Here is a 7948-nt window from a genome sequence, read left to right on the forward strand (position 1 = left end):
AATATGTAGCCGAGCATGAAAAGTGGGAAAGGGCTAACAAACTCTGTTTGAAAATCATTAAGCGATCGATATCTGATTCCATTATAGATGCCATCCCTGACAATGAAAATGCCAAAAGTTTTATGGATGCCATAGGAGAAAAATTTGTTGAGTCTGATGAAGCCGAAACTGGGGATCTGATGGATAAATTGATGAGCATGAGATATGATGGCACAAATGGTGTTAGGAAGCATGTCATGAAAATGATAAATATATCATCAAAGTTAAAGGCTCTTGTCATTCCCATTGCAGAGCCTTTCCTGGTCTATCATGTTTTAAATAGCCTTCCTAGCAAGTTTAATCAATTTAAGGTTGCTTACAATGCTCGGTGGAATAAATGGAATTTGAATGACCTCATAGCAGTGTGTGCCCAAGAAGAGTATAGGATGTGCCGTGAAACCGTTGAAACAGTGCAATTAGCTTTTCAGCCATCACAGAATAAGGGGCCTTCTCATAATCATAAACCTAAGTTTTGTAAGGGTAATAAGTTCCACCAAAGTTAGCAGAATAAAAATTTTAGTAGTCCCAAAAGAGTTATAAAGAAAAATGATCAATGCAAGTTCTGTAAAAAGAAGGGTCACTGGCAGAAAGACTGTTTTAAGTTCAAGACTTGGTTGGAAAAGAAGAAGAGTTCTTCAGGTATTCCCTTAGCCTTAGTTTGTTTTGAGTCTTCTTTAGTAGATGTACCTTTGAATTCTTGGTGGTTAGACTCGGGAGCTAATATTCATATTGCGAATTCCTTGCAGAGGTTCATAAGCAAACGGAGGCCAAGTGAGAATGAAGTAAGATTGAGCGTTGCAAATGGATTTCAAGTGAAGGTTGAATTCATAGGAGTAGTAAAATTAACTTTAGAGTCTGGTTTCATCTTGTTTTGGAAAATATAGTTTATGTACCGCAAATGAGACGAAATTTAATTTCTATACCGAAACTTGATACTTGTGGTTTTACATTTAATTTTGGTAATGAAATGGTTAATTTATTTAATGATTCTCTTTTGATTGGGAATGGCATTTTATGTGATGGTTTATATAAATTATCTTTAGCTTCTTTTGGTGATGTCTCATGTGTTACCAATGTATCAAAGAAAAGAACTTTAATTCGTGAATCATCCTCTATGTTGTGGCATAAGCGTTTGGGTCATATCTCTAAGGATAGAATGGAAAGATTAGTAAAAGATGAGATACTTCCTTCCTTAGACTTCTCCAATTTTGACACCTGTGTAGATTGTATAAGAGGAAAGTTAACTAAGTCTACGAGGAAGGGTTCGACTAGGAGTGGAATTTTGGACTTAATTCACACTGATATCAGTGGACCTTTGCCTTCCACTATATGTGGGAATAAATACTTCATAACTTTCATTGATGATTTCTCACGATATGGATATATTTACTTGATTAACGATAAATCGCATGCACTTGAGAAATTCAAAGTTTTCAAACTAGAAGTAGAGAAACAATGTGGAAAACATATCAAAGTTGTGAGATCTAACCGAGGTGGTGAGTACTATGGGATATATGACGAATCTGGTCAAAATATGGGTAATTTTGCAAAGTTTTTACAAGAATGTGGAATAGTGCCCCAATACACCATGCCAGGGACACCTGAGCAGAATGATATTTCTGAAAGACGTAATCGAACTTTAAAAGATATGGTTAGAAGTATGATGAGTAGAACAAACTTGCCTGAATATTTGTGGGGTAAAGCTTTGAAAACTGCTATGTATATTTTGAATAGAGTTCCAAGTAAAGCTGTTGCAAAGACACCTTTTGAATTATGGACAGGACATAAGTCAAGTATGACTCACTTTAAAGTTTGGGGATGTCCAGCCGAGGTTAGGATTTATAATCCATTTGAAAAGAAATTAGACCCTAAATCAACTCCTGGCTACTTCATTGGGTATCCGGATAGATCAAAAGGATATAAATTTTACTGTCCAAATCACGGCACTAGAATTGTGGAGTCCATTACTGCTAAGTATCTAGAGAACAATTTTGGAGATAATGGGAGTTCCACGTTGAGAAAAATTCTTGTTGAACCTAATCAAGTTGTTGTTCCAGTTCCTGTCATACAGGAAAGAGTTGGTTCCCAACTAATTGAAGTTGTTAATCAATAATCGAGGAACCGGGAGGAATCTCCAATTCCTCAAACAATGATTGAATCGATTCCTGAGCCACAAGTTAGGAGATCACAAAGGGAAAGAAGATCTACATTGCCCAGTGATTATGTTACGTATTTTTTGGAGAGCGATTTTAATATTGGGCATATTGTTGATCCTGTAACTTATAATCAAGCATTGACAAGCCCTGAGGCAGATAAATGGATAGCTGCCATGGAAGATGAAATGAATTCCATGGAAAGGAATAAAGTTTGGGATCTTGTTAAACTTCCTCCAGATGCTAAGGTTGTAGCTAACAAGTGGATTTTCAAAAGTAAATTAGATTCAAAAGGAAATGTTGAACGAAAGAAAGCAAGATTGGTTACAAAAGGTTTCACTCAGTGAGAGGGCATTGATTATGTTGAAACCTTCTCCCCTAATTCATCGAAAGATTCTTTTCGAATTATCATGGCTCTTGTGGCATACTACAATTTGGAGCTTCATCAAATGGATGTTAAGACAGCATTTTTGAATGGAGATCTTTCTGAAATGGTTTATATGAAACAATCTGAAGGTTTTGTTGTAAAAGGAAAAGGAAAAGAAAACTTGGTGTGTAAGTTAAACAAATCCTTATATGGTCTCAAGCAAGCATCTCGATAGTGGTATTTGAAGTTTGATGAGGTTGTGACATCTCTTGGTTTTGTCAAAAATACTATTGATCAATGCATTTATCTTAAAACCAGTGGGAAAAATTTTATTATCCTTGTATTGTATGTTGATGACATTCTGCTTGCTAGTAGTAACTTAGGTCTGCTTCATGAGACAAAGAAAATGTTGTCTGCTAATTTTGAGATGAAAGATCTTGGAGAAGCTTCCTATGTACTTGGCATTGAAATACATCATGATAGAAATCGTGGCTTATTGAGACTTTCTCAAAAAGCTTATATACGACGTGTTCTAGAAAGGTTTAATATGCAGAATTGTGCATCTATTGATGTACCTATCATAAAAGAAGATAAGTTTAATAAAACTCAATGTCCAAGAAATGAGCTGGAAAGGGAGTCTATGAAGATGATCTCATATGCTAGTGTTGTGGGGAGCTTGATGTATGCTCAAGTTTGCACTAGACCAGATATAGCCTAAGCAGTAAGTGTCCTTAGCAGATTTTACTCTAATCCAGGACAAGAGCATTGCAAAGCAACTAAGAAAGTTATGAGATATTTGAAGAAAACTGAAGGTTATATATTTACATTCCAGTGTACAAATCATCTTGAGGTGGTAGGATATTCAGATTCTGATTTTGCTGGATGCCAAGATGATTTGAAATCAACCTCAGGTTATATTTTTACATTAGCTGGTGGTGTCATTTCTTGGAAAAGTGCTAAATAGACTCTAGTGGCATCTTCTACTATGCAAGCTGAATTTGTGGCGTGTTATGGGGATACAGTCCAAGCTGTTTGGTTAAGAAATTTCATCTCTAGCTTGAAAGTTGTTGATTCCATCTCAAGACCGATCACCATCTACTGTGATAATAGTGCAGCAGTATTCTTTTCAAAGAATAATAAAAGCTCAGGTGGATCAAAACATATTGACATCAAATATTTGGTTGTTAGAGACAGAGTCAAAGAAGGGCAAATGAAAATAGAGCATATCAATACAGAGGCGATGGTTGCAGATCCCTTGACTAAGGGACTTGCTCCAAAAGTCTTTAAGACACATATTACTAATATGAGCATTGTAGAAATATTTGATATTTTTGGTTAGTGGGAGTTATATATATATAAAGAACTACGTTTTGGGCTTGATCCCTTTGCGGGGTACATAGGCAACCCATATGTTTTCGGGTACAGCCCCTTCTGACAATAAAATATTTTTCCTCTATCCATGGACTATTTTGAGCATGTATTTGACTTATGTCTTTTATTATAATATTATTGTAATATTGATATATGACACGTAAAGACATAAGATGAGTCTCTTTTGGAGGCATGTGGTTTCATTTTAATTCGAAGCATTATGAGGATCGATATGAGTTAGCACAGTTTTGATCACATTTGGTGCTAAGTTCATACCACATACTACCACATTTGTTGGAGGATGGGGATCCATATCGATAAGGATGTTGACATTTGTAGTTGTGGAATGGTCTTACATCGCTTAATTGGTGTAATGACTTCCATGTTTGGTGTTAATATTCTTGTTGGACCGGATCATGTTACGTAAGGTGACGTCATTGGAGCTATACTTTTGTGGCCACCTATGTAGTCTAACCCGGGTGTTAAAACTTTGTTATAGCAATCAAATGTTTGAACAAGTGAGAGAATGTTGGAATAATTAATAATTCCATATGTGGGCTTCACATTCGATTGCAGATTTTACGAGTTAGATATATGGCTTATAATGATAATTGTGTTTGGGCCAAATTTATTAAGTGATCAATTGGGCCTTTTACACCTTACAGTTTGTAATTAATTTGATGTTGTAATTTAAAATATGTGGGTCGAAAATAAACCCTAATTGGAATTCTAGTCGTAATGGGATAGCTCAAATTATTTCCTGTATAAAGGCTTGGTCCCCTCTCCTCTCCATAAGTTTTTATTGGCTTGCCCCATTGATAGCTGATATTTTGTGAGGAGCTAGGAGTGGAAGATCTTGGCCACTATTATAACTATTATTCATATCAATAATGGCTTCCGCAGGTATAAATTCGTTTCTATAAATTTATTATATGGTGATTCTAAATTCTTGGCATGATTATAAATAAATTTTAACATATTGACCTAAAACAGTTGTCATTTCATTTGATAGAAATCATGGGTACCTAAAGTTTTGAGGATTGGTGGAGATGGAGATAGATCTCTGGAAAATGGATTGAGGATTGGCTTCGAGAAGAATATATTCAAGTTCGCCCTTGTCGCCATTGAATCCAATATTCTTGCAGCCATAACCAAAAGAACTAGCAGACGGTCCAGCCTGTTGCTTTTTTGATGTAGTTTTTGAAAAGAATGTCGACCTTCATTTTCAACTCTAGAAATTATTTCTTTGGGAACTCCATGATTTATTACCTGGAAGAAACCAAGTTCTTCGCAAGCTTTTACTAGTGATTCAGAAAGTTTAGACCTCTCGAGACTGAGATCTATAACTGGAATTCCAATTGCTCGAGTTATTTTGCTTTGGAGTGGAGTTGGAGAAGGCACAACCATTTTGTTTGTAATACAATAAATACAAGAAGAAGGAAACTTGAGAAATTAAATGAGTTTGAGCTTGTTGGAGGGGTGATCATGGTCGAGTTTGGCGGTTAAATGGACAGAGAGAGATGGCAACAACTGTTGACCTCTTGAAAATCTTTGTAATAGCAAGAACTAGGAAGTTGAATGATACTATAGATGACGTTGGTATCTGATCAAGATTATGTTAGGTATTTAAGTTCGATAACCTAATGGTTTTCAACATTTGTAAGGCATCAAAATAAACTATGTTTGGTTGTTAAAATTTCCTTTGTCTAAAATGCATACAACTATTTTCTCCATCGAATTCATCTTTGTTGTAAACATTGTTAACATAATATTAAATATTTAACTTATTAAGGCTGTTTCGCGCGGGTAGTCGCTAACAATTAAAAAGGGATCAAACGATTGTGTAAGGGACAAACCTCTTGAGACAAAGTCCCAAAAAGGGGTGTTTTATTAGCAATGACTTTACAATTGGAACTTAAACAGAATGCCTCCAAGGGGCGCAAGCACACGAGTACTGAAAGAAATGTTTAAGTCTAAACTAAGAAATTAAAATTACATATTCTCTGTTTGAGAGTGTTCGATTCCGAGGTCTTTTGCTCTATATCTTTTCTTCCTTTTATATTCCCTTGATGCTTTCTTTGTGATCAACCGTTTAGAAACTGCTTAATTGCTTTATAACTGCCCACTTTCTTCATGGTGGCCAACTTATCGTGGAACTGCCGTCTCTAAATGCTGTCACTACTCTTTGTAGTTCAACCGTCTTCAATTGACTTCTTGAATCGTGGAACGTGATAAGATTACCCAATAACTGTTTCGATAATTGTGCTTTTGGATAACCATAATACCTTATGTTTGCTAAGATCATGAGCGATTCGAAGGTTTGGGCGAGAACGAGGTTACAACTCTGGGCGACTGCAAGGTACTTTATTCGCTCAGATCCTGGGTGTCTTGTAAGTTTGGGAGATGGTGTTACCACGTTCGTGGGCTTCCACTACATTAATTAATAACCCTATTTGGGCCTTTATCCTGAATTGCCCGGTTGATCTTCATTCTTTGGGCTATTTGAATTGGGCTGCACTTTTAGCATGTCAACAATTACCCCCCCAATATGGCAGAATTAATACCAATTATTAATTTTTGCCATATTTACTTTGTGTTTCCTAGCAACATTTGAAATTTCCAAAAATTTCAGTCATTATTTTCTTCCATAGCCTGAAAAGGGGCGACGTTGCAAACCCTTATAACCCCCAAATACACGTCATTTCATCGCACTACTAAATCACGCCTCATTGCTTCGTACTTCTCTCTCGCAATATTACTGTTCATCTTCTTGCTTCTCTGCTACGTTACTCAAGCAAACTTCAACAAAGCTTTATTTCGTTCCTAATGGCTGCTTCACAATCCTAATCTGGTGACTCTTTCAGTTTCGAAGACTTCCAGAAACTCTTCACTCGGCCATATATAACTCCGAACGTCCTTGCACCAGCCAATGCTGAACTCAACGAGTTCTGTCTAGGTCCTTCATTCAACAACGTCAAGGCCATCGAACAAGTGGTGGTGGGCCAGCTATTCCCTTGTCCTCAAGGCCCTCCGTTTCTAAACTCTTTGCCGCTGAGGCCGCTTCGCGAAAGAGGTATTCGTACTTAGCTTAAATTTGATGTTGTTTTTCGTAGATGGCATGCTCGCCTTGTGGACCATGGTCCTACCAAGGCAATTTTTGATAGTGCTAGGATTTCTGATTTGCTAAAAATCTCTCTTCAACCCCCTACTTTTGATCCAGCGCTTTTCCCTATTGCTTTAAGTTTTTGGTCTTCTGAGTATAATACTTTTGTTTTCCCCCTTGGTCCTATGTCCATTACTTTAAGAGATGTCGGGGCCTTAGTAAATCTGTCACCTTTGGGCGATACCATTTTCCCTGGTATTTTGATTTCTGGTGTCGCCCCAAAATTTGACAAAAAACTCACCGAGTCCTATTCAAGCCTGCAATAGCGCACGAATTGGCTCGTGGTAGGCCTCTGAATTTGTGTTCTTTCTTTTTGGCCGCCCTCTATAGAGGCATGGCTTCTCTCCAATTTCAATTGAAGAATGGTGCATCGCCCACTAGCAGTGGACCTCTTTGGTTCACTCAAATGTGGTTGAGAGCCTATTTTCCATCACTTGGTGCTCTATCCCTTTCCCTTCATTCTGCTAGTTGCTATGGGCTAGCTATTGCCCCACTGAGCCCTGTACATATGTCCAAAAGGGATATTTTTTCATTCTTTTATACTTTAAATTCAATTCCTTCTTTCTTTCCTTTTCCTCCCTTTTTAACTCCTGATTATGTACATCCCCCATCTACCCTGGACAATGCGAGCACCTCTCTGCTCGTTTGGGTTCAGTTTTTAATCGGGAGGGAGTTGTTCCATGATATTTTGATTGGAACTAATGCCAAAGCTGGGGTTGAAATATATGCTGCCCAATTTTTTGGTCGTCAACTTGGTTTTAGCCAAACTTGGCCTGTTCCCCCTTGTTATTCAAGAAATTTGATAGATCGCTTCCACACCATTAATAAGGTAGAGGCAGAAGCTATAAATGCTCG

At 37.2% G+C, this 7948-nt stretch overlaps 1 pseudogene; it reads right to left on the reverse strand.

The window, feature by feature from the left end:
• Positions 1–4741: 4741 nt before the first annotated feature.
• On the reverse strand, positions 4742–5337 carry LOC111391351 (annotated as a pseudogene).
• Between the last annotated feature and the right edge of the window lie 2611 nt (positions 5338–7948).

The sequence above is a fragment of the Olea europaea genome, unplaced genomic scaffold (genome assembly GCF_002742605.1).
Source record: "Olea europaea var. sylvestris unplaced genomic scaffold, O_europaea_v1 scaffold7802, whole genome shotgun sequence".
NCBI classification, from domain to species: Eukaryota; Viridiplantae; Streptophyta; class Magnoliopsida; order Lamiales; family Oleaceae; genus Olea; species Olea europaea.